General features: G+C 44.5%; 4 non-coding genes and 1 pseudogene across 5 annotated transcripts; 4 read left to right on the top strand and 1 right to left on the bottom strand.

The window, feature by feature from the left end:
- Positions 1-1,538: 1,538 nt before the first annotated feature.
- On the top strand, positions 1,539-1,614 carry trnaq-uug (transfer RNA glutamine (anticodon UUG)). The gene has a single exon. It is a non-coding gene; the product is annotated as a tRNA-Gln (tRNA).
- Positions 1,615-6,692: 5,078 nt separating this feature from the next.
- LOC146960807 (uncharacterized) lies at positions 6,693-9,066 on the bottom strand (annotated as a pseudogene). Its single transcript, XR_015035359.1, has 5 exons — positions 8,926-9,066; positions 8,276-8,350; positions 7,692-8,005; positions 7,281-7,608; positions 6,693-7,146 (listed from the first exon to the last, which is right to left on the bottom strand). The product of XR_015035359.1 is annotated as an uncharacterized LOC146960807 (transcript).
- An 11,492-nt stretch (positions 9,067-20,558) lies between these two features.
- Positions 20,559-20,630, top strand: trnaq-uug (transfer RNA glutamine (anticodon UUG)). The gene has a single exon. It is a non-coding gene; the product is annotated as a tRNA-Gln (tRNA).
- A 649-nt stretch (positions 20,631-21,279) lies between these two features.
- On the top strand, positions 21,280-21,351 carry trnaq-uug (transfer RNA glutamine (anticodon UUG)). Its single transcript has one exon. It is a non-coding gene; the product is annotated as a tRNA-Gln (tRNA).
- Positions 21,352-22,973: 1,622 nt separating this feature from the next.
- On the top strand, positions 22,974-23,045 carry trnaq-uug (transfer RNA glutamine (anticodon UUG)). Its single transcript has one exon. It is a non-coding gene; the product is annotated as a tRNA-Gln (tRNA).
- Positions 23,046-25,677: the final 2,632 nt, after the last annotated feature.

Raw genomic sequence — 25,677 nt, 5'->3', positions numbered from 1 at the left:
TGTGGATTTATGTATAGGACAACCCATTCACCTAAGGTCAACCTACAAAAGAGGGCTATCTGATTGGATTAGACCAAAATCAGGTGCATTCACAACCCCACCCAAGCCCAATCCCATTTTACTGTGAAGGAACAAGGTTTGAAGGGATGGTGATGAGCTCTCCTTTTGCATGGCAGTTTGCGGATTATGTGACAAGAAGACACAGTCAGGGTGAGTGAAACCATCTCCTCGGGTATAGTAGTTGACAAGCACTGGGGCCTTGCATGAGAATCTTCTGCCTTAGTGTTCTGTTTTTTACACCATTACTTATGGCTGTCTTTAAATACAACTCTAAATTAGAAGAGCTGGGCACTTAAGGCAAAAAATGTGAATCACTTCATCCAAGGTTGTCCAACCATAGACCAAGACTAACTGGGGTAACAAACTTGCTACTCAATAGTTTGGGTTTCACACCCATCTGTATATAAAACTTGTAGGAAAATATACCTTGATAAAAAAGCAATCTTGGTGGAATTGTCTACCTTCCCTTATCATCTCCACAAGTGTCAGGAACTTGTGTGCAGCTATTTTCTTTATGTAACTCACCTTGTGACTTGTTTGCAAAACTGGACTTGACAATAAAGTAGCAAAAACCCATTCGCTTTCTCTTTCTTCTTGTTATCCAGGAGCAGGCTTTGCAATGGCAACAATGCAGATTTCACCTGTCACCAACAATTTGCACCAGGCCCTCCTCTGGGTTTGCCAAGGATTTCCAATGTCTGGTGCATGTGGTTTCCCCAATGGTGGTAAATGGTTAGCACTCTGGACTTTGAATCCAGTGATCCGAGTTCTGAGTCTCGGTTGGAACCTAACATTGAACTGGATTTTACTGTATAGGGCATTCCCCACAACTAAAGGTCCCACCCTGACAAAAAAGGGTATCTGAATTGCTAATTATGATTAGACAAAAATCAGGTGCTTTCAACCACCACCCAACATCCAATTCTATGGACAAGCTTGAAGGGATAGTGATGGAGCTCTCCCTTTGCATTGCGGATAATGAGACAAGAAGACCACAGTCAAGGATGAGTAACCATGTACCGGTTACATGTGGGTGACCAGCAACTGGGCCCTCGCATGAGAATGTTCTGCTTAGTTTCCTGTTTACCATCCTTATGGCAGTCTTTAAATACAACTCGAAATTACAGCTGGGCGTTGAGGCAAAAAATGTGATCACTTCATTCCAAGGTGTTTGTCACATAGACCAAGGACTAACATGTGAGAACAACTTGCCAATACGATAGTTGGGTTTTTCACTCCACTGTATATAAAACTTGTAAGAAAATATACCTTGAACTTAGTGTGGCCGCTATTTCTTATGTAACTCACCTCGTGACTTGTTTGCAAATAACTGACTTGTCAGATGTGATAGCAAAAACCCTTTCCCTTTCTTCTTGGTTTGTCCAGGAGCTGGCTTTGGCAAGGCAATGCAGATTCACCTCGTCACCAACAAGGCCCTCCTCTGGGTTTGACAAGGATTTCCAATGTCTTGTACTTGTGGTTCCATGGTGTAATGGTTAGCACTCTGGACTTTGAATCCAGTGATCCGAGTTCAAGTCTCGGTGGTGGAAACCTACCATAATGGTGGATTTATGTATAGGGCTCAATGCCCCTCCACCTAAGGTCAACCTGACAAAAGAGGCTATCTGATTGGATCAGGACAAAGTCAGGTGGCATTTAACACCATCCAGCCCTCCCATTTTACTGTGAAGACAAGTTTGAAGGATGGTGATGGAGCTCTCTTAATTTGTTTGCATGGCAGGTTTGCGGATTATGTGGACAAGACAGACCACAAGGTCAGGGTGAGTAACCATCTCTCGGGTATGAGTATTTGACAAGCACTGGGGCCTACTTGCATGTGAGAATCTTCTTGCCTTAGTTTCTGTTTTACCATTCTTTATGTGCAGTCTTTAAATACAACTCTTAATTAGAGCTGGGCATTAAGGGCAAAAAATGTGATCACTTCATCCCAAGGTTGTCACATAGACCAAGACTAACTGGGGAATCAACTTGCACTAATCAATAGTTGGGTTTCACACCACTGTATAATAACTTGTTAGGAAAATATACCTTGATAAAAAAAAGGCATCTTGTGGAATTGTCTACCTTCCTATCATCTCCACAGTGTCAGGAACTTGTGTGCAGCTATTTCTCATGTAACTCACCTTGTGACTTGTTTTGCAAAACTGACTTGTCAATAAGTAGCAAAACCCATTCGCTTTCTCTTTCTTCTTGTTATCCAGGAGCAGGCTTTGCAAGGCAATGCAGAATTCACACTAGTCACCAACAATTTGCACCAGGCCCTCCTCTGGGTTTGCCAAGGATTTCCAATGTCTGGTGGCATGTGTTCCATGGTGTAATGGGTTAGCACTAACTCCGGACTTTGAATCCAGTGATACCTGAAGTTCGAGTCTCGGTGGAACCTAACATGATCTGGATTTATGTAGTAGGAGCATCCCCACAACTAAGGTTCCACCTGACAAAAGTGGGGTATCTGATTGCTATTTGATAGACAAACTTAGGTGCTTTCAACAACCACCCAACCATCCAATTCTGAAGGACAAGCTTAACCAGAAGGGATGTATGATGGAGCTCTCCTTTGTGCCCATGGCGGCGGATAATGAGACAAGAAGGACCAACAGTCAGGATGAGTAACCATGATACCGGTTACAGTGGTGACCTGCACTGGAGGCCTCGCATGATAATGTTCTGGCTTAGTTTCTGTTTACCCATCCCTTATGCAAGTCTTTAAAAAACAACTCGAAATTACAGCAGGGCGTTGAGGCAAAAAATTGATCACTTTCATCCAAGGTTGCACATAGACCCAAACTAACTGGAGAACAACTTGCAAATCGATAGTTGGGGTTATCTCCCCTTTCCCCACTGTATATAACTTGTTGAAGAAAATATACCTTGAACTTGTGTGCCGCTATTTCTTATGTAACTCACCTCGTGATTTGTTTGCAAAACTGACTTGTCAATAAGTAGCAAAACCCTTTCCCTTTCTTCTTGTTGTCCAGGAGCAGGCTTTGCAAGGCAATGCAGATTCACCTGTCACCAACAAGGCCCTCCTCTGGGTTTGACAAGGATTTCCAATGTCTTGTACTTGTGGTTCCATGGTGTAATGGTTAGCACTCTGCGTTCAAGCTGGGGAACATTCGTCCGTCAAAGAAGGGGAAGAAGGGGGGAGAAGGGGGAAGAAGGAAAAAGAGAGAAAAAGAGGAAAAAAGGGAAAAAAGTAGGAAAGAAGGGAAAAATTGGCTATCTTGTATATATATAATACTTTTCTAGCTGCCTGGACGCAAGTTGGAATTTTTTTGTGTTTTTGACAAAACGCAGCCGGGATTCGAACCCTGAACTCACCATGGGAGTCGCGCTGTGATGCACATTGCCTTATTTGGACTACTGCCAGAGATGGGTGGGGGTGTTCCCCAGTTCTAAAGTTTGGGCGCTGACAGGGCTAAATCATGTTTTCTTGTGAAAATATAATTTCAGCATATTTCCTGTATCCTAATTATTCTTCTTTTCTTCTCCCACCATCCTTATAGGACCAGAATGCCCACTGATATGGGCTCATCATTTGGGTAGCAGATCTTTTCCATTGCTGACCATTCTGAATTTTTCTCCTCATGTTTACCAGAGATCACCTCCACTATTTATCAGAGTAGAAATGCCTCCTCTGACCATTTTATGCTGTTGATGTGCTGCACACTGTAACAAAACTGTAACAATTTAACTGTTACTTTTAATCTTTTCCTGTATAATAATAAATGAAATAGCATGGTGTTTTTTTCAAGAGTCATCAAGTTAATTAACTTGTAAATAACATACCATGTTAGTGTTACATAAACTTTTGAAAGATTTAATTAGAACAGACCATGAAAAGTGCAACAAATAAAATAAAGAATCAAATGTAGAAAAATATACAATTATCACGCAACTATTCACACAACAGTATCCATACAACATTTAAGTGACAACTAAGCTAAACTAAACTTAACAATAAAATTGCGAATTACCATTATCAACTATTTACAATAAATTTAACTTTTATTTTTCAAATGTAGAAATATTGAGTTATGATACAACTATTCACAGTAAACAGGATAAGTAGTCAAAATTTCATTTCAAAAATTTCAAATTATTTACAATTTAACTATTATTTACAAGCATTATTTATTTACAATATATTACTTCTTCCTCATTTCCTCCAACCACTGCTGTTTTAGTGAGCGCATCTAAGGAAGGGCAATACACTTTGCCACGGAACTGGCTGTGTCCAGTCTCAGCCGTGCGGAACTTGCCACACTTTTTGCAAGTGTTTGCCTCCACTGTTCTCCTGTAGGGCCTCTTTGCTGGGGTCCAGCCTCTGCTGTGGTGTTGGGCCCTGTTGTTTGTGGGCTGGTGCCCTGAACTGGTGCAGGAAGGACTATTGGGACAAACTGAGCAATGATCTGAGGTGCTGGGGGCGCAACAAGCAAAAGCCTCTTCACTGGCGCTTTTGGTATGATGGCACGACTAGAGGTTGTCGGCCTCTGTTGTGCCTGACCTGCTGTGCTCTCTGGCAGCTGGTACTGGTGCTCCTGTCGAGCTGACCTGGGCTCAGCAGGAAGTGCTTTTGCCTCCTGAAGAGGCTCCTCAGACTCAGGGAGGGCTGGAGGCAACACAGTGCCCTGGAGTAGCACAGAGAGCTCCTGCCTCTTCTGCCTGCTGTTGTGCCACTGGATGAGGGTGTTCTGGTTCACCTCTACCAACTGGATCTCTGATCCCTGCATCACCAGGGAGTTGCCAACAACAAGCTGCCTGATTTTGCAGTAGTCCCTAAGAATTAAGGACCACCTTGAATCGGCCCCCTTGCCTTTCCTCTCTGGGCCTTGGTGGAGATCGCACAGTCTAATAAAAATGGTCTCCACCAACCGACAGCAGTTAGGCCACTGAGCAGGTGCACTGCTTGCACCTAACATGCAACGGGCGGTGTTCTCGACACCACTCAAAAGTCTCCCCTGGTGTCGCGCTGCGTAGATCACCCGCTGCTTGTCACCTTCGTACCAGCTTCTCCCACAGTGCTATGATTGCACTGGCTTGCTGGTTGGTGAGAGAGAGAGAGGTCTGCTCCCGAAGCTTCACCAAGGACTCAGCGAGTCTGTCCACGTGCTGGTATCCAGGAACATTTTGGTCTTCAACAGCCTGTGCAAATAAGAAAATAGCAAACCTTACAACCTTCACAGTTTCTTTAAAGTACACATCATCCAGAGTGTGTGCATATGTACTGTGTGCAAATGTGTATATGTAAGAGTTGGGCTCATATCTATAACGCCTACATATTCAAAAGTGATCACACACACACTTACCATGTCATCATCTTTAGCCTGCATAAGCACTCCAGTCACAGCAGACGAAGTAGAGGGCAGGATGGATGCACCAGAGGCCATGGGAGATGTTCCAGGAGCCAGGCTGATGTTCCAGAAGTAGGGCTGCAGGAAGAAATGGTAAGAAAAATCACAAGATTATTTTGTATAGATATTACAGCATCACAGTTTTAATTTTCACTGCAAAAAACTATTATATATTGCAATTTAACTAATATTTTGAATAGTTCAACCATACCAGTAGCTATGGTGGATGTGCCGTTGCTCAGGGTGGATATGTCAGGAGCTGTGCCAGATGTGGTGATCGCCCAGGGTGGAGATGGTGGACGCCAGACTGGATGAGGGACCAGGAGTGAGAGGCGCTGCAACCTGAAGGACCTCCAGGTCAGCCACTGTGGGGTCGTCTGGGATGTTAGCGAAGCCCTCATCTGCTTCCCACATCATCCCCATGCTGTTCAATTAGCTCAGCAGTCTCTTCTGAGTCAGGGTGCATGTCCTGCAGCGCCTGACCAGTCTGCCGGAACAGATACTGCAGCCATATGAGCTCTCCTGAAATAATTGAAGTAAAGTGGATAATTTAAAGTGTTAATAAAGGATTTTAAAACCGAGTTGAATACCACTGTGTTCACAAATGCTTACCAGTGTAACGTGAGGGTGGACAGAACTCTGGTGCTACCTTTCTGCCAAACAGCTTCATGTAATGCCGGTTCACGCAGTGAAGCAGGTCACCTGAGTAGCTGCGCAAAGTTGACGGTGCAGTAGACAGGGCAGCACTACTACGGTCCTGGTTCCACCGATGGAGTCCCTCCAGCAGGTATGCCTGAAAAATTCAGGCTGTTGGCACTGGTCCCTAGAAGGACAACATCAAATATTAAATTATGAAATATTCTTGGTTTATACAGCACATAAACCAACATGTCTGAAAGACACAAACCTGGTATGAAGCGGTTCAGGTGGAGATGAAAGGACTCCAAAGATGTAGAGCCTCTGGCACATCGGTACGTCGGTAGCCGCAAACCCCCCTTTATGAGCTCCCCTGTTTTGATGTATAGAGCAACACCTGGTAGGTCCTGGATGCACTTGATGTGTTTTTTCTGGACATGCCAGATGTGCTCCATCCTCTCCCTGTCAAACAGGGGAGCTCCAAGGGAGTCGTTCCCACTCGTTCCCGCCAGCCCCTGCAGCAGCTCCTCCAGCAGCTTAGTGGTGGTCTCCTCACCACGGGTCCTCCTCCGGCAGTGGAGAGCCAGCTCTTCCCTGGACAGGTGTTGGCTGACGTCACTATCAGTGAGACATGGCAGGCCCTGGGACTGAAGCTGCTGTCTTTTTTGCTTCACGCAACAGAGCTAGATCAGCTGCATCCCACTCAAACACGCACGCTGACAGGCGCGACATGAACACTGGGTACAGCTGATGCGCATCTGTTGTGCATCCCAGGGCAAGTCGGCGCATGAAGTGCCAGATATCCAGCCTTACTGTCAGGTCTGGCCACCCACTGAATCTGGCCTTCAATTTGGTCTCTGCCGCCTCAGCACAGCAGCCACAGTCCACGTACAGGATGACAGGGGGATCCACGCCTGCCTGCTGGTACCGTTTCACCAGATCCGCTGCCATGATGTCCAGGCCAGCTCCCTCCTGAGCGGTCAGCACACTCATCAGTATCTGAACCATACTCATTTCCCACTGAGGTGAGCCAGAGTGCTGTGCCCTTGGCTGCCCCAGCAAGCTTCTTGGTGATCTGAAGCACACAAAATGTATAGGGTCTCTGTCAGTATGATTCAGAAATACTGAAAAACAGACATGTATGTTGATATATATATATATGTAATATAATATGTAGCCTATTTTCTGAAGCAAAGAAGATTGTTTAACCTTTTTGGTGGAGTCCATCTTTAGTATGGTGCCATAGGTGGATGTAATTCTGGCCTTGATGTCCTCCAGCCTCGTCAGTATGTCCTGGCTGTAAACAGAGAGGAGCCATTTACAGCTGGGCACCACAGCAGGCTCTGGAGGCTCAGGGAATGCCATGGGCAACAGTCCGGGCCGCTGGAGGAAGTCCACGCACTCTGTGGTGTACCGAGCCACATGCTGAAGCCACTCCTCCGCGTGGTTCTCCCTGAGTTGCTTCAACACCCGGGTAGGACTGTTCCCCAGGCCTCTCTCCCGCAGAAGTCGGATCACCCGAATGTCACACGCAAACCTTGGTCACGGACAGATGTATCAGTAAAAATGTTTTACATAATTCTATTTGACAAGACAAAAGAGACAGGAGATGTTACTCACTTTTGTGTGAGGATGACCCGAAACTCTGCTCTGTGTGCCAAGTCCAGCTGTTTTAGGACAGTCTGACTCCAAGACACGTGGTTGCATCTACATTTGGTGCAGGAAAGAGTCTCTGTTACCATGTTGTAGATCCTGTCCACTTCCAGGACCTGACGTGCCCTCTTGTGTAGTCCCGCTCCTGTTAGTTGGTGGCGTCCGCAGGCAGGGTTGGGACAGACCACCTTCACCTTCCACAACTTGTATGGCATCCATACGAGCAATGGGTGGGCAAAGAAGCGGTCTGGAGCAGGAGCCTGGTGGTATAGTGGACTTGGCTGAGGTGGAAAGTACCAGAGCTTCAAGTTATTTTGAAGCTCTAGTTTGCCTCTGGGCCCCATCTTCAAAATATATTTTTCAACCCATTTGTGGTCTTCCGGCGGCAAACCCTCTGCCCACAAACGGGGCAGCTGAGGTGATATCTCTGTCCTGGGTTGAGCATCCTTAGTGATAAAAAAAACAATACATCAACACACTTAATACTGCTGGAAGACTGATTATGCTAACACTCCGCTACACGGAATGACATTAAATGTTATATTACTTACTGTGACCATGGCACACACTGCTGCGGTGCTGGTGACAGGCGCTGGACCTTGAGGATCTGTCTCAAGGTCTGGAGCCTGAAAAAGCATGGCAAGGAATATACTGACATCAGTTTAAAAAAATCATATTATTAACAATACAATGAAAGATTAAGTTAACACTATTATTTAGCTTTTAGGTGTCATTTCTGATGTGAGTGTTTTTTTAATACTCTTAATAATCTTGAGAACATTATGGACAGAAATACAGATACATTAACTGTGTTTGAAACTGAGTTATATTGTTACTTACTGAGACAGCAGTGCTGGCTGGCAAACTGGTGGTTGCTGTGGAGTCTGTGACTTGGGGCTGTAAAGAATTCAGTTTAAGTAACTTGTATAAATAACCCAATATGAACAGTTTTAATGTGATCTCCATTTACCTGTGTTGCTTTGCTCAGATTTGGCAATGCAGCCACAACATGAGTGCCATCAAATCTTGGCTTGGTAAACTGAAAGGCAATAAAGCAAAGGTCTGCGTCATGAGAGGACTTTGTTGTCAAACTATCATTCAGTGAAGAAAATATCAAATATTCATCGTCAAGTTATGAGTGTCAATAACTGTCCAAATACCATTGACAAATTAAGCAGGGGTTGCTGCTTCTGGGCTTCACTCTGCTGCCCTGCTTCTGCAGTCTGTGGCCCCACAGTGCCCTGGACAGGACCTGCTGCTGTGCCCTGGACGGGAGCTGCTGGTGCTGGTGCTGGTGCTGGTGCTGGTGCTGCAGTCTGTGGTCGCACAGTGCTCTGGACATGGCAGAGTATATAAAATCACAAATTAGTTTGTGTACTAATACACACACACACACACACACAACTTGAGTAATTAATTGACCAGTGTTACCTTCTGCGGGTGAAATTTACAGACACACTGCCTCTCTTGACCAAACAAAGACATCTGTCCTGGTCTCTGCATTGGACATTTCTCGATCTAAAAATAACAGTTGCACATTTGATTGAATTAACCACAGATTAATTCACTGATTTTCATTTGTGTAGTTACAGAGTTAAATGTGCTGTGAGAGTAAATAACAATGAATACAATATACTGTTAAGTGAATATACTGAATATACTCATACCATCTGATACAGCGCAAACCATTTCTTCTGCCTGGGAGCTGGCTGTTTCCCTCAGCTGCAGGCCAGACCCCAGTGCTGGCAAACTTCCTCAGGCGGGACATCCACTCTGAGTCGGCCATCGCCTTGTGTGTCTTTGTTGCCTTTGATGACATAAATACATGGACATTATTGAAATGCATGAAAACAAAATAAGTACATGAACAGAGGGTAAGGGCCATGCCCTCCTTCATTCATTACTCAGTTTACACATGCTTCAACAGTTCAAGCTCACATCAGCAGCAGATGAGCAAGAGAGGAGAAAAAGGAGGACCTGAACCATGCTTTTGATTTTTTCTAAACTTCACCCAGTATGTTATGTTAATATAATTTAAGGTAATAACATATTCAGAAACATTAGAAAATGTACTAAGAGTAACTCATGCAATATATTTGCAATTTAGCCAAATGAAAGAGGGCTGCTGCTTTCCTCTCACTGTACTGTAATAGCTAATTCATACCGGTACATATGACAGAGAACGATTACAACAAATAAAATATGTGTAAGTGTAAAATACGTTTTGCCAATCCCTCAAAATGACTCTACACTGTAACTTAGTCGCAGTAGCAGTTTAACTTTACTGAAATAGTAACGTTAGGAAGAGGAGGAGACAACGCCATTGACGCCCATTTGCATGACAGATCACAACACTGTAATACATTAACATTCACAGTACACCACACCAGTAACCCGTCAAAAACATATAATTTGCCTGAGGTTTCAATTAGCAGAAAAATTGACATGAATACATAGCTAATATTAGCATATGCCGGCTAACGACTGTAGTAAGTTAAATATGAAACCCCACTGTAAGTTAAACATCGTGGTAACCGGTCAACAAACACTCGATTTAGCTAAGGTCTCTTGTGATTTAACACAAAACTGGACCTGGCAAGGTAATATAAGATAATAATGCCGGCTGACGAAGTTCAACCACTGTACAATATAGAACATAACTGACCGCGTAAACTCATAACGAACCGCCTAAACAAAATGTAAACATTAAGCGATTAAACAAACACTACAACATGACACAACCGGCAACATAGCTTGTTCTCTTAATGATTTATCCGGCACTGTAATATTATTATTTTTATATTTTTAGAAATACTCACCATGACGATATTTATAATCTCCGTTTCTCGAATGAATGACCGGCTGTCAAACACCGGAGTTGCCGCCCACCAGAGAGAGAAAAAAAGAGCTCCGGCTGTCCAACATTTCTGCGCCGTGATTGGTCAAATGTTGGAAATGTTGGAGCTGGGGGAAGAATCCGCGACGGCGATTGGCTGCCGAATGTTGGAGCTGCGAACGTGATTGGCTGCCTCGTCCAACTTTGCTCCAACATTTCCAACATTTCCCCGGCCCATCCGGCGTCACCTGGGACTTAAGCTGGGGAACATTCGTCCGTCAAAGAAGGGGAAGAAGGGGGGAGAAGGGGGAAGAAGGAAAAAGAGAGAAAAAGAGGAAAAAAGGGAAAAAAGTAGGAAAGAAGGGAAAAATTGGCTATCTTGTATATATATAATACTTTTCTAGCTGCCTGGACGCAAGTTGGAATTTTTTTGTGTTTTTGACAAAACGCAGCCGGGATTCGAACCCTGAACTCACCATGGGAGTCGCGCTGTGATGCACATTGCCTTATTTGGACTACTGCCAGAGATGGGTGGGGGTGTTCCCCAGTTCTAAAGTTTGGGCGCTGACAGGGCTAAATCATGTTTTCTTGTGAAAATATAATTTCAGCATATTTCCTGTATCCTAATTATTCTTCTTTTCTTCTCCCACCATCCTTATAGGACCAGAATGCCCACTGATATGGGCTCATCATTTGGGTAGCAGATCTTTTCCATTGCTGACCATTCTGAATTTTCTCCTCATGTTTACCAGAGATCACCTCCACTATTTATCAGAGTAGAAATGCCTCCTCTGACCATTTTATGCTGTTGATGTGCTGCACACTGTAACAAAACTGTAACAATTTAACTGTTACTTTTAATCTTTTCCTGTATAATAATAAATGAAATAGCATGGTGTTTTTTTCAAGAGTCATCAAGTTAATTAACTTGTAAATAACATACCATGTTAGTGTTACATAAACTTTTGAAAGATTTAATTAGAACAGACCATGAAAAGTGCAACAAATAAAATAAAGAATCAAATGTAGAAAAATATACAATTATCACGCAACTATTCACACAACAGTATCCATACAACATTTAAGTGACAACTAAGCTAAACTAAACTTAACAATAAAATTGCGAATTACCATTATCAACTATTTACAATAAATTTAACTTTTATTTTTCAAATGTAGAAATATTGAGTTATGATACAACTATTCACAGTAAACAGGATAAGTAGTCAAAATTTCATTTCAAAAATTTCAAATTATTTACAATTTAACTATTATTTACAAGCATTATTTATTTACAATATATTACTTCTTCCTCATTTCCTCCAACCACTGCTGTTTAGTGAGCGCATCTAAGGAAGGGCAATACACTTTGCCACGAACTGGCTGTGTCCAGTCTCAGCCGTGCGGAACTTGCCACACTTTTTGCAAGTGTTTGCCTCCACTGTTCTCCTGTAGGGCCTCTTTGCTGGAGGTCCAGCCTCTGCTGTGGTGTTGGGCCCTGTTGTTTGTGGGCTGGTGCCCTGAACTGGTGCAGGAAGGGACTATTGGGACAAACTGAGCAATGATCTGAGGTGCTGGGGGCGCAACAAGCAAAAGCCTCTTCACTGGCGCTTTTGGTATGATGGCACGACTAGAGGTTGTCGGCCTCTGTTGTGCCTGACCTGCTGTGCTCTCTGGCAGCTGGTACTGGTGCTCCTGTCGAGCTGACCTGGGCTCAGCAGGAAGTGCTTTTGCCTCCTGAAGAGGCTCCTCAGACTCAGGGAGGGCTGGAGGCAACACAGTGCCCTGGAGTAGCACAGAGAGCTCCTGCCTCTTCTGCCTGCTGTTGTGCCACTGGATGAGGGTGTTCTGGTTCACCTCTACCAACTGGATCTCTGATCCCTGCATCACCAGGGAGTTGCCAACAACAAGCTGCCTGATTTTGCAGTAGTCCCTAAGAATTAAGGACCACCTTGAATCGGCCCCCTTGCCTTTCCTCACTGGGCCTTGGTGGAGATCGCACAGTCTAATAAAAATGGTCTCCACCAACCGACAGCAGTTAGGCCACTGAGCAGGTGCACTGCTTGCACCTAACATGCAACGGGCGGTGTTCTCGACACCACTCAAAAGTCTCCCCTGGTGTCGCGCTGCGTAGATCACCCGCTGCTTGTCACCTTCGTCCAGCTTCTCCCACAGTGCTATGATTGCACTGGCTTGCTGGTTGGTGAGAGAGAGAGAGGTCTGCTCCCGAAGCTTCACCAAGGACTCAGCGAGTCTGTCCACGTGCTGGTATCCAGGAACATTTTGGTCTTCAACAGCCTGTGCAAATAAGAAAATAGCAAACCTTACAACCTTCACAGTTTCTTTAAAGTACACATCATCCAGAGTGTGTGCATATGTACTGTGTGCAAATGTGTATATGTAAGAGTTGGGCTCATATCTATACGCCTACATATTCAAAAGTGATCACACACACACTTACCATGTCATCATCTTTAGCCTGCATAAGCACTCCAGTCACAGCAGACGAAGTAGAGGGCAGGATGGATGCACCAGAGGCCATGGGAGATGTTCCAGGAGCCAGGGCTGATGTTCCAGAAGGTAGGGCTGCAGGAAGAAATGGTAAGAAAAATCACAAGATTATTTTGTATAGATATTACAGCATCACAGTTTTAATTTTCACTGCAAAAAACTATTATATATTGCAATTTAACTAATATTTTGAATAGTTCAACCATACCAGTAGCTATGGTGGATGTGCCGATGCTCAGGGTGGATATGTCAGGAGCTGTGCCAGATGTGGTGATCGCCAGGGTGGAGATGGTGGACGCCAGACTGGATGAGGGACCAGGAGTGAGAGGCGCTGCAACCTGAAGGACCTCCAGGTCAGCCACTGTGGGGTCGTCTGGGATGTTAGCGAAGCCCTCATCTGCTTCCACATCATCCCCATGCTGTTCAATTAGCTCAGCAGTCTCTTCTGAGTCAGGGTGCATGTCCTGCAGCGCCTGACCAGTCTGCCGGAACAGATACTGCAGCCCTATGAGCTCTCCTGAAATAATTGAAGTAAAGTGGATAATTTAAAGTGTTAATAAAGGATTTTAAAACCGAGTTGAATACCACTGTGTTCACAAATGCTTACCAGTGTAACGTGAGGGTGGACAGAACTCTGGTGCTACCTTTCTGCCAAACAGCTTCATGTAATGCCTGTTCACGCAGTGAAGCAGGTCACCTGAGTAGCTGCGCAAAGTTGACGGTGCAGTAGACAGGGCAGCACTACTACGGTCCTGGTTCCACCGATGGAGTCCCTCCAGCAGGTATGCCTGAAAAATTCAGGCTGTTGGCACTGGTCCCTAGAAGGACAACATCAAATATTAAATTATGAAATATTCTTGGATTATACAGCACATAAACCAACATGTCTGAAAGACACAAACCTGGTATGAAGCGGTTCAGGTGGAGATGAAAGGACTCCAAAGATGTAGAGCCTCTGGCACATCGGTACGTCGGTAGCCGCAAACCCCCCTTTATGAGCTCCCCTGTTTTGATGTATAGAGCAACACCTGGTAGGTCCTGGATGCACTTGATGTGTTTTTTCTGGACATGCCAGATGTGCTCCATCCTCTCCCTGTCAAACAGGGGAGCTCCAAGGGAGTCGTTCCCACTCGTTCCCGCCAGCCCCTGCAGCAGCTCCTCCAGCAGCTTAGTGGTGGTCTCCTCACCACGGGTCCTCCTCCGGCAGTGGAGAGCCAGCTCTTCCCTGGACAGGTGTTGGCTGACGTCACTATCAGTGAGACATGGCAGGCCCTGGGACTGAAGCTGCTGTCTTTTTGCTTCACGCAACAGAGCTAGATCAGCTGCATCCCACTCAAACACGCACGCTGACAGGCGCGACATGAACACTGGGTACAGCTGATGCGCATCTGTTGTGCATCCCAGGGCAAGTCGGCGCATGAAGTGCCAGATATCCAGCCTTACTGTCAGGTCTGGCCACCCACTGAATCTGGCCTTCAATTTGGTCTCTGCCGCCTCAGCACAGCAGCCACAGTCCACGTACAGGATGACAGGGGGATCCACGCCTGCCTGCTGGTACCGTTTCACCAGATCCGCTGCCATGATGTCCAGGCCAGCTCCCTCCTGAGCGGTCAGCACACTCATCAGTATCTGACCATACTCATTTCCCACTGAGGTGAGCCAGAGTGCTGTGCCCTTGGCTGCCCCAGCAAGCTTCTTGGTGATCTGAAGCACACAAAATGTATAGGGTCTCTGTCAGTATGATTCAGAAATACTGAAAAACAGACATGTATGTTGATATATATATATATGTAATATAATATGTAGCCTATTTTCTGAAGCAAAGAAGATTGTTTAACCTTTTTGGTGGAGTCCATCTTTAGTATGGTGCCATAGGTGGATGTAATTCTGGCCTTGATGTCCTCCAGCCTCGTCAGTATGTCCTGGCTGTAAACAGAGAGGAGCCATTTACAGCTGGGCACCACAGCAGGCTCTGGAGGCTCAGGGAATGCCATGGGCAACAGTCCGGGCCGCTGGAGGAAGTCCACGCACTCTGTGGTGTACCGAGCCACATGCTGAAGCCACTCCTCCGCGTGGTTCTCCCTGAGTTGCTTCAACACCCGGGTAGGACTGTTCCCCAGGCCTCTCTCCCGCAGAAGTCGGATCACCCGAATGTCACACGCAAACCTTGGTCACGGACAGATGTATCAGTAAAAATGTTTTACATAATTCTATTTGACAAGACAAAAGAGACAGGAGATGTTACTCACTTTTGTGTGAGGATGACCCGAAAACTCTGCTCTGTGTGCCAAGTCCAGCTGTTTTAGGACAGTCTGACTCCAAGACACGTGGTTGCATCTACATTTGGTGCAGGAAAGAGTCTCTGTTACCATGTTGTAGATCCTGTCCACATCCAGGACCTGACGTGCCCTCTTGTGTAGTCCCGCTCCTGTTAGTTGGTGGCGTCCGCAGGCAGGGTTGGGACAGACCACCTTCACCTTCCACAACTTGTATGGCATCCATACGAGCAATGGGTGGGCAAAGAAGCGGTCTGGAGCAGGAGCCTGGTGGTATAGTGGACTTGGCTGAGGTGGAAAGTACCAGAGCTTCAAGTTATTTTGAAGCTCTAGTTTGCCTCTGGGCCCCATCTTCAAAATATATTTTTCAACCCATTTGTGGTCTTCCGGCGGCAAACCCTCTGCCCACAAACGGGGCAGCTGAGGTGATATCTCTGTCCTGGGTTGAGCATCCTTAGTGATAAAAAAAACAATACATCAACACACTTAATACTGCTGGAAGACTGATTATGCTAACACTCCGCTACACGGAATGACATTAAATGTTATATTACTTACTGTGACCATGGCACACACTGCTGCGGTGCTGGGGACAGGCGCTGGACCTTGAGGATCTGTCTCAAGGTCTGGAGCCTGAAAAAGCATGGCAAGGAATATACTGACATCAGTTTAAAAAAATCATATTATTAACAATACAATGAAAGATTAAGTTAACACTATTATTTAGCTTTTAGGTGTCATTTCTGATGTGAGTGTTTTTTTAATACTCTTAATAATCTTGAGAACATTATGGACAGAAATACAGATACATTAACTGTGTTTGAAACTGAGTTATATTGTTACTTACTGAGACAGCAGTGCTGGCTGGCAAACTGGTGGTTGCTGTGGAGTCTGTGACTTGGGGCTGTAAAGAATTCAGTTTAAGTAACTTGTATAAATAACCCAATATGAACAGTTTTAATGTGATCTCCATTTACCTGTGTTGCTTTGCTCAGATTTGGCAATGCAGCCACAACATGAGTGCCATCAAATCTTGGCTTGGTAAACTGAAAGGCAATAAAGCAAAGGTCTGCGTCATGAGAGGACTTTGTTGTCAAACTATCATTCAGTGAAGAAAATATCAAATATTCATCGTCAAGTTATGAGTGTCAATAACTGTCCAAATACCATTGACAAATTAAGCAGGGGTTGCTGCTTCTGGGCTTCACTCTGCTGCCCTGCTTCTGCAGTCTGTGGCCCCACAGTGCCCTGGACAGGACCTGCTGCTGTGCCCTGGACGGGAGCTGCTGGTGCTGGTGCTGGTGCTGGTGCTGGTGCTGCAGTCTGTGGTCGCACAGTGCTCTGGACATGGCAGAGTATATAAAATCACAAATTAGTTTGTGTACTAATACACACACACACACACACACAACTTGAGTAATTAATTGACCAGTGTTACCTTCTGCGGGTGAAATTTACAGACACACTGCCTCTCTTGACCAAACAAAGACATCTGTCCTGGTCTCTGCATTGGACATTTCTCGATCTAAAAATAACAGTTGCACATTTGATTGAATTAACCACAGATTAATTCACTGATTTTCATTTGTGTAGTTACAGAGTTAAATGTGCTGTGAGAGTAAATAACAATGAATACAATATACTGTTAAGTGAATATACTGAATATACTCATACCATCTGATACAGCGCAAACCATTTCTTCTGCCTGGGAGCTGGCCTGTTTCCCTCAGCTGCAGGCCAGACCCCAGTGCTGGCAAACTTCCTCAGGCGGGACATCCACTCTGAGTCGGCCATCGCCTTGTGTGTCTTTGTTGCCTTTGATGACATAAATACATGGACATTATTGAAATGCATGAAAACAAAATAAGTACATGAACAGAGGGTAAGGGCCATGCCCTCCTTCATTCATTACTCAGTTTACACATGCTTCAACAGTTCAAGCTCACATCAGCAGCAGATGAGCAAGAGAGGAGAAAAAGGAGGACCTGAACCATGCTTTTGATTTTTTCTAAACTTCACCCAGTATGTTATGTTAATATAATTTAAGGTAATAACATATTCAGAAACATTAGAAAATGTACTAAGAGTAACTCATGCAATATATTTGCAATTTAGCCAAATGAAAGAGGGCTGCTGCTTTCCTCTCACTGTACTGTAATAGCTAATTCATACCGGTACATATGACAGAGAACGATTACAACAAATAAAATATGTGTAAGTGTAAAATACGTTTTGCCAATCCCCTCAAAATGACTCTACACTGTAACTTAGTCGCAGTAGCAGTTTAACTTTACTGAAATAGTAACGTTAGGAAGAGGAGGAGACAACGCCATTGACGCCCATTTGCATGACAGATCACAACACTGTAATACATTAACATTCACAGTACACCACACCAGTAACCCGTCAAAAACATATAATTGCCTGAGGTTTCAATTAGCAGAAAAATTGACATGAATACATAGCTAATATTAGCATATGCCGGCTAACGACTGTAGTAAGTTAAATATGAAACCCCACTGTAAGTTAAACATCGTGGTAACCGGTCAACAAACACTCGATTTAGCTAAGGTCTCTTGTGATTTAACACAAAACTGGACCTGGCAAGGTAATATAAGATAATAATGCCGGCTGACGAAGTTCAACCACTGTACAATATAGAACATAACTGACCGCGTAAACTCATAACGAACCGCCTAAACAAAATGTAAACATTAAGCGATTAAACAAACACTACAACATGACACAACCGGCAACATAGCTTGTTCTCTTAATGATTTATCCGGCACTGTAATATTATTATTTTTATATTTTTAGAAATACTCACCATGACGATATTTATAATCTCCGTTTCTCGAATGAATGACCGGCTGTCAAACACCGGAGTTGCCGCCCACCAGAGAGAGAAAAAAAGAGCTCCGGCTGTCCAACATTTCTGCGCCGTGATTGGTCAAATGTTGGAAATGTTGGAGCTGGGGGAAGAATCCGCGACGGCGATTGGCTGCCGAATGTTGGAGCTGCGAACGTGATTGGCTGCCTCGTCCAACTTTGCTCCAACATTTCCAACATTTCCCCGGCCCATCCGGCGTCACCTGGGACTTTGAATCCAGTGATCCGAGTTCGAGTCTCGGTGGAACCTAACATAGGGGCCGTTTACACGAAGAAGCTTGCGAGTAAAGACGATAAAATATTTTATCGGAAGTGCCTTTCGTTTATATGGTGACGGCGTTTTTGGGGCTTGAAGACGCAAAAATCTCAAACCACCCCTGAAAGTGGAAAAGTTGAATACGCTCCAGCGCAGCGTCTCCGCCTAAACAGGCCAAGACGCAAAACTGGCTCAGATCTGCTGTTCTGCTCACGTCAAGTCGGCGTGTTGACGTCAAGTCGGCGTGTTGACGTCACGATACAAACAAACATGTCGGATTACATCCACCCTTCAGACCTGCAGGCTACTTTGGCCGCAATAACTACAATTATACAACAGTTAGTTCTGACCGGTCCCAACCGAGCAATTTGATTGAACAAGAGACGTTCCATGAGTGCTGATATACAGTATAACAGCACTGCGACTTTTTATGGACGTTATCACTCCGCTGTTCAGCTGGACAGCAGGAGCTAAGTCAGAGCTACGCTCCCCATACAGGAGCTGCCCCATCTCTCTGCTGCTACTACAGTTAGAAACGGACCTGAACATTAAAACCTGGACCTGACCTGGTCCGTCTAATTGGAGATAAATCTCTACTAAACCCGGCTGGAAAAAAATCGCCGCGGGGGCAACTACGTTTTGACGGCGATGTGTTTTGATATTAGCGTTAGCTGTTGTTAGCCACGTAGCTCAGCTACTTAGCCTCAACTGTGTTTATAATGATTACACAGCGGGTAAACAAATGTAATACGGTATCGATAACGTCTCTGTGTCTTCATGCTGGTCCTGTTGCTGCGGTGCTAATCAGACACGGGCTCAGAACCAGAACCAGCACTGGAAGCAGCTCGGTGGAAAAGCTTGTGGCTAGTAGCAAGCTAGTATGAAATGTTTATGTGTTGCCTGGCAACAGCCTTGTCTCCCTTCCAGTTGCGGAACTATTTCTGTTGGCGGAGCCAAATAAATGATTAAATAGGCTAAACAAACAAATCATAATCTCTTGTAGTTTATTACTGTTCTAAAATGCGCTCATAGCACTGTTGTATAAAAGCAATATCACACTGGAGGTCGTGCTGTTGTAGCTGTAGCCATGTTTTCCTTTTCTGATTTCCCGGCACAGTGACGAAAAGAAGGAAGGTTCTACGCATGCGTGTACGCATCGCGGCGTTTGTGACAGCACCACCTAGTGGTCTGGCGTGCATTAGCAATGGATTTGTACACACTTTTGCGTCTCCGTATGCACACAGATTTCCTCCCGAGAACGCTCGTGTAGACGCGAAATAAAAAGTGAAGACGCGACGCCACTTTTGCGTCTTCTGTTCACACCGTCTTCGTGTAAACCTAGCCATAATGTGGATTTATGTATAGGGCATCCCCTCACCTAAGGTCAACCTGACAAAAGAGGCTATCTGATTGGATAGACAAAATCAGGTGCATTTAACACCACCCAGCCCTCCCATTTTACTGTGAAGACAAGTTTGAAGGGATGGTGATGGAGCTCTCCTTTGCATGGCAGTTTGCGGATTATGTGACAAGAAGACCACAGTCAGGGTGAGTAACCATCTCTCGGGTATAGTAGTGACAAGCACTGGGGCCTTGCATGAGAATCTTCTGCCTTAGTTTCTGTTTACCATTCTTATGGCAGTCTTTAAATACAACTCTAAATTAGAGCTGGGCATTAAGGCAAAAAATGTGATCACTTCATCCAAGGTTGTCACATAGACCAAGACTAACTGGGGAACAACTTGCTAATCAATAGTTGGGTTTCACACCACTGTATATAACTTGTAGGAAAATATACCTTGATAAAAAAGCATCTTGTGGAATTGTCTACCTTCCTATCATCTCCACAGTGTCAGGAACTTGTGTGCAGCTATTTCTCATGTAACTCACCTTGTGACTTGTTTGCAAAACTGACTTGTCAATAAGTAGCAAAACCCATTCGCTTTCTCTTTCTTCTTGTTATCCAGGAGCAGGCTTTGCAAGGCAATGCAGATTCACCTGTCACCAACAATTTGCACCAGGCCCTCCTCTGGGTTTGCCAAGGATTTCCAATGTCTGGTGCATGTGGTTCCATGGTGTAATGGTTAGCACTCTGGACTTTGAATCCAGTGATCCGAGTTCGAGTCTCGGTGGAACCTAACATGATCTGGATTTATGTATAGGGCATCCCCACAACTAAGGTCCACCTGACAAAAGAGGGTATCTGATTGCTATTTGATAGACAAAATCAGGTGCTTTCAACACCACCCAACCATCCAATTCTAAGGACAAGCTTGAAGGGATAGTGATGGAGCTCTCCTTTGCATGGCGGATAATGAGACAAGAAGACCACAGTCAGGATGAGTAACCATGTACCGGTTACAGTGGTGACCAGCACTGGGGCCTCGCATGAGAATGTTCTGGCTTAGTTTCTGTTTACCATCCTTATGGCAGTCTTTAAATACAACTCGAAATTACAGCTGGGCGTTGAGGCAAAAAATGTGATCACTTCATCCAAGGTTGTCACATAGACCAAGACTAACTGGAGAACAACTTGCCAATCGATAGTTGGGTTTCACTCCACTGTATATAACTTGTAAGAAAATATACCTTGAACTTGTGTGCCGCTATTTCTTATGTAACTCACCTCGTGACTTGTTTGCAAAACTGACTTGTCAATAAGTAGCAAAACCCTTTCCCTTTCTTCTTGTTGTCCAGGAGCAGGCTTTGCAAGGCAATGCAGATTCACCTGTCACCAACAAGGCCCTCCTCTGGGTTTGACAAGGATTTCCAATGTCTTGTACTTGTGGTTCCATGGTGTAATGGTTAGCACTCTGGACTTTGAATCCAGTGATCCGAGTTCGAGTCTCGGTGGAACCTACCATAATCTGGATTTATGTATAGTGCATCCCCACAACTGAGGTCCACCTAACAAAAGAGGATATCTGATTGGTACTACATAGACAAAAGCACCACCCAACCATCCAATTCTAAGGACAAGTTTGAAGGAATAGTGATGGAGCTCTCCGTTGCATGACGGTTTGCGGATTATGTGACAAGAAGACCACAGTCAGGATGAGTAACCATGTCCCGGTTACAGAGGTGACCAGCACTGGGGTCTCGCATGAGAATGTTCTAGCTTAGTTCCTGTTTACCATCCTTATGGCAGTCTTTAACTCTTTCGCGACCATTGACGAGTAAATTCGTCACAGCCTGCCGAACGTTCACGACCATTGACGAGTAAACTCGTCAAAACCGTTTTTTTTACAGATTACGATAATAGACACTCTGAGGTACCCTGTGTGTGAATATGGTAGTCCTCTGATATGTAAAACTGTTTTAAACTAAAATCAAAACATAATGTTTTTTATAAACTGTGTGATCTTGGTTTTGTTTGAGTAATCGTTCTCCTTGAATGCTGCTCTGGGGACAGCGTGCAGCGCTGTGCGGCTGTCGGCTACAGTGTTGCGACTTTCTCACTGAATCTGGCGACTTTCCAAACCCTCTTTTGACAAAAGCGACCGACGACAAATGTGACGACTTTTACCGGTGCTGTTACAAACGTGTCTGGTTTGGAGACTCGGATCTGAAAGCCCGTTATCACGGCTGTTTTCACGGCGCTGTGCAGCAGAGCGGGCGCTCTGCAGCGGGTGGTGTGACCGGCCGCCCCCGCCCCAGAGCACTCATCGCCGGCCAGTCACACAGCAGTGTCCCGGAGCTGCTGCGCTGCGGCCAGAGACCCACACCGCTGCACCGCTGCTCTCCAGGCTGCCACACCCCCCAGATATGCCTACAAATATATTTATTTAGCCGTAGAAATGATTTGGGAGACATGCCACACTGCAGAGTACCGGTAAAATGAGCCGACTGCCACTTGACACAAAAGTGCGTTTTTCTCTGAAACTAGAGCGGGAGCTCCGTTTTTGGAGAAACCCAGCTCTCTTCTTCTACTTCGTACTCACGAACGAAACGGCGGAAAAACTCGCCGTTTTTTCGAGGAGCACGTTGGAAAGTCACTCTTCAACCACGTGAAAACTGTTTGTTTCTAGGTGATGTACAGAGTTCGGTTCGACGTGAGAAAAAGGTAAACAAATAGCCAAAAACATGTGGTCCTGAGCGGATGTGCTGAGGAATTAGTGTGGTTGCGAAAGAGTTAAATACAATCTAAATAAGAGCTGGGAGTTAAGGCAAAAAATGTGATCACTTCATCCAAGGTTGTCACATAGACCAAGACTAACTGGGGAACAACTTGCTAGTCGATAATTGGGTTTCACTCCACTGTATATACCATGTAAGAAAATATACCTTGACAAAAAGCATCTTGTTGAATTGTCTACCTTCTTCTCATCTCCACAGTGTCAGGAACTTGTGTGCAGCTATTTCTCATGTAACTCACCTCATGACTTGTTTGCAAAACTGACTTGTCAATAAGTAGCAAAACCCATTCCCTTTCTACTCGGTGGAACCTGACATAACAAGGATTTCCAATTTCTTTTACATGTGGTTCCATGGTGTAATGGTTAGCACTCTGGACTTTGAATCCAGTGATCCGAGTTCAAGTCTCGGTGGAACCTAACATGATGTGGATTTATATATAGGCATCCTCTCACCTGAGGTCCACCTAACAAAAGAGGGTATCTGATTGCTATTTGGTGGACACACCCTCCAATTCTAAGGACAAGTTTGCAGGGATAGTGATGGAGCTCTCCTTTGCATGGCAGTTTGCGGATTATGAGACAAGAAGACCACAGTCAGGATGAGGACCTCTGCTGTTCCTCTCTCATTAGCCTAGTGTTGCACTTTGTATAAGAGAGTTCAACATGTGAAGATCTAACCTCCATCTGAGCGCCTATCAGATCAGCTGTATAGTAGTGGCAGTGTGTGTGTTTTATAACAGCAAGAAAAGTAAAAAAAAAACAAAAAAACATTGTCATCATCCTTTCAATCGTTAGAGGATTGCGTTGACGATCGGCACACGCCCAGTCATAGACACAGATCTTATCAGTTAACTGTTAGTTAACGAGTCTCGGATATTGGTCAGTAAAAAAATTCAAAATGTGCATCTCTATTCCCTGCACTCAGAATGGACCTGCGCCAGGTTCTGAAACGTGCTCCCATTAAGCTGGCCTGCTCTCCCTGCCTTTCCTCCCACCTGAAGCTGCCTTCATCAACTCTCGTTAACATTTCCATGTTTTGCATATTCTATGCTATAAAACTGTTTTCTTGTCTGTATACAACATCTATTGCACGTCTGCCCGTCCTGGGTGAGGGATCCCTCCTCTGTTGCTCACCCTGAGGTTTCTCCAATTTTTCCCTGTTAAAAGGGTTTTCTATGGAGTTTTTCCTCAGTGGATGTGAGGGTCTAAGGGCAGAGGGTGTTGTTATGATGCCATGTAAAGCCCTTTGAGACAAACTGTTTGTAAAAATGGGCTATGAGAATCTTCCAATTGACGTGTTTACATGACGCATTTTTATTCTGATCAGCCTTTATTCCGAATATCTCTGTCCATGTAAACATACTGAGTGTATTCTTGCTTGGATTAGCCAGCTGCTCACGTGAGGACTATGTTTTCAGGTGAATTGAACACCATGCACCTCTCACATTCTTCAGGACATTTTTGAAAGGATTGGAAGGGAGCTCTCCTTCACGTGTTGGTTTGTGGATTATGTGACAAGATGATCACAGTCAGACTGGTAAACCAGAGGCCTATACTACGAAGCAGGATTTGAGCTTAGCGAGGTAACATCAGCGGTGACGTCTCTCAGTCCCAGTCCCAGAGCTGAACAGCAGGTACCGGAGAGAGAGGTGAAGAGTGAAGCTGAGTAACTGGAAGATACCCTGGATATGTTGAACCTGCTTTGTAGTAAAGGCCCCAGGTCTCAGGTGCAGTGGCAACATGGAGAAGAGGTCTACAGATATCCTGATTCCATCATGACCAAGACTGGCCGCAATGTCATTCAGCATTACATCACAGTTTTAAGTGGTTCCATGGTGTAATGCTTAGCACTCTAGGCTCTGAATCCAGTGATCCAGTGATGAGTGCTTGTATGCAAAGTTTACTTCTTAATAAGTATTAATTAATATCCATCCCATTTCCACCTCTTGTCCAGGGACAACTTCTTGTGTGACCTGGCATTTACCTGGAACCTACATCAAAGGTCTGCAAACAGGGGTCCAAAGGAAGATGAATCCAGAGATAACTAGACAAGTGTGGAAGGCAATTCTGAATTCATCTCAGTCAACCTTGTTTGATTGCACTGCTGTCTCAGCTGTTCTTTTCAATCTATGATCTGTTTTTTCAGACTTGTCTTGAGTTAAAATCTTTATCTTGGTTCCCTCTTTTGCGATCTAATTATATAAGTGTCACAGCCATTTCTGACAAGTGCTGCTTGGGTTTCTTTGAATGAGGCTAGTTTCCTGTTGCAAGTTGCAAGTTATTTGTCATCTGTTTTTAATGCTAAAATGTAAAATACAGTTAGTGCATGATGGTGCATTCTGCATTCCACAAGCAGCAGCAATTCCTGAAGACCAGAAGAGCTCAGAAGGGTTAAAATGCTTGACCAAAAGTTAATCTTTCATTAAAATACCATTCTCTTGAATCTGACTTATTCTGTAAATGCGGTTATGTATACAAAGGAATGCCTAAACCTGTGAGCTTCTGCGTATTGGCAGCATTTTTACCTAGAGGCCTGTTTGGGTGCAAACAGTGGAGTTCTGTGCACTTTTTAAAATGTGCAGAGTGGGTTATTATTCTCACAAAATCAAGTGATAAAAATGGTAAAATATCTTCTACTTATACTGTTGTTTCAGCCCAGAGGCTGCAGGAGGGTAATTCCACTAAAATGAAGTGATTTATTCTAATCTTTCAGGAGACACCGTCAATACCTAACAGCACCAAATTTGTTTCCCAGGGAAAAGTTGAGTCTGTTTTTTATTCTGACTAACTTTTTAAGATCGATTTATGTAATCATTTTCATCAAGGTCCCAAGCCCATGTTATGCAACTGCAAGGTAGTTTAAGTAATAACAGTACAGATGAAGGTATCAGGGAGAATATTTAGAGCGAGTTAAGCTCATATCTCACACATGATTAAGAAAGCAAAGTAAATAATCTTTTGGTTCAGTATAAACAGGGAATTGTAAATCAATGGGGGACAAATTTGTCTCGTGTTACATCTCTCTTTATGACTGAAGATTACATAAAAA

Source organism: Trachurus japonicus, unplaced genomic scaffold (genome assembly GCF_045865225.1).
Source record: "Trachurus japonicus isolate A0001 unplaced genomic scaffold, Traja_1.0 AP029979.1".
In the NCBI taxonomy this organism is placed as follows: Eukaryota; Metazoa; Chordata; class Actinopteri; order Carangiformes; family Carangidae; genus Trachurus; species Trachurus japonicus.
Note: the sequence above shows the minus strand (reverse complement) of the source record. Positions and strands in the feature narration are given on the sequence as shown.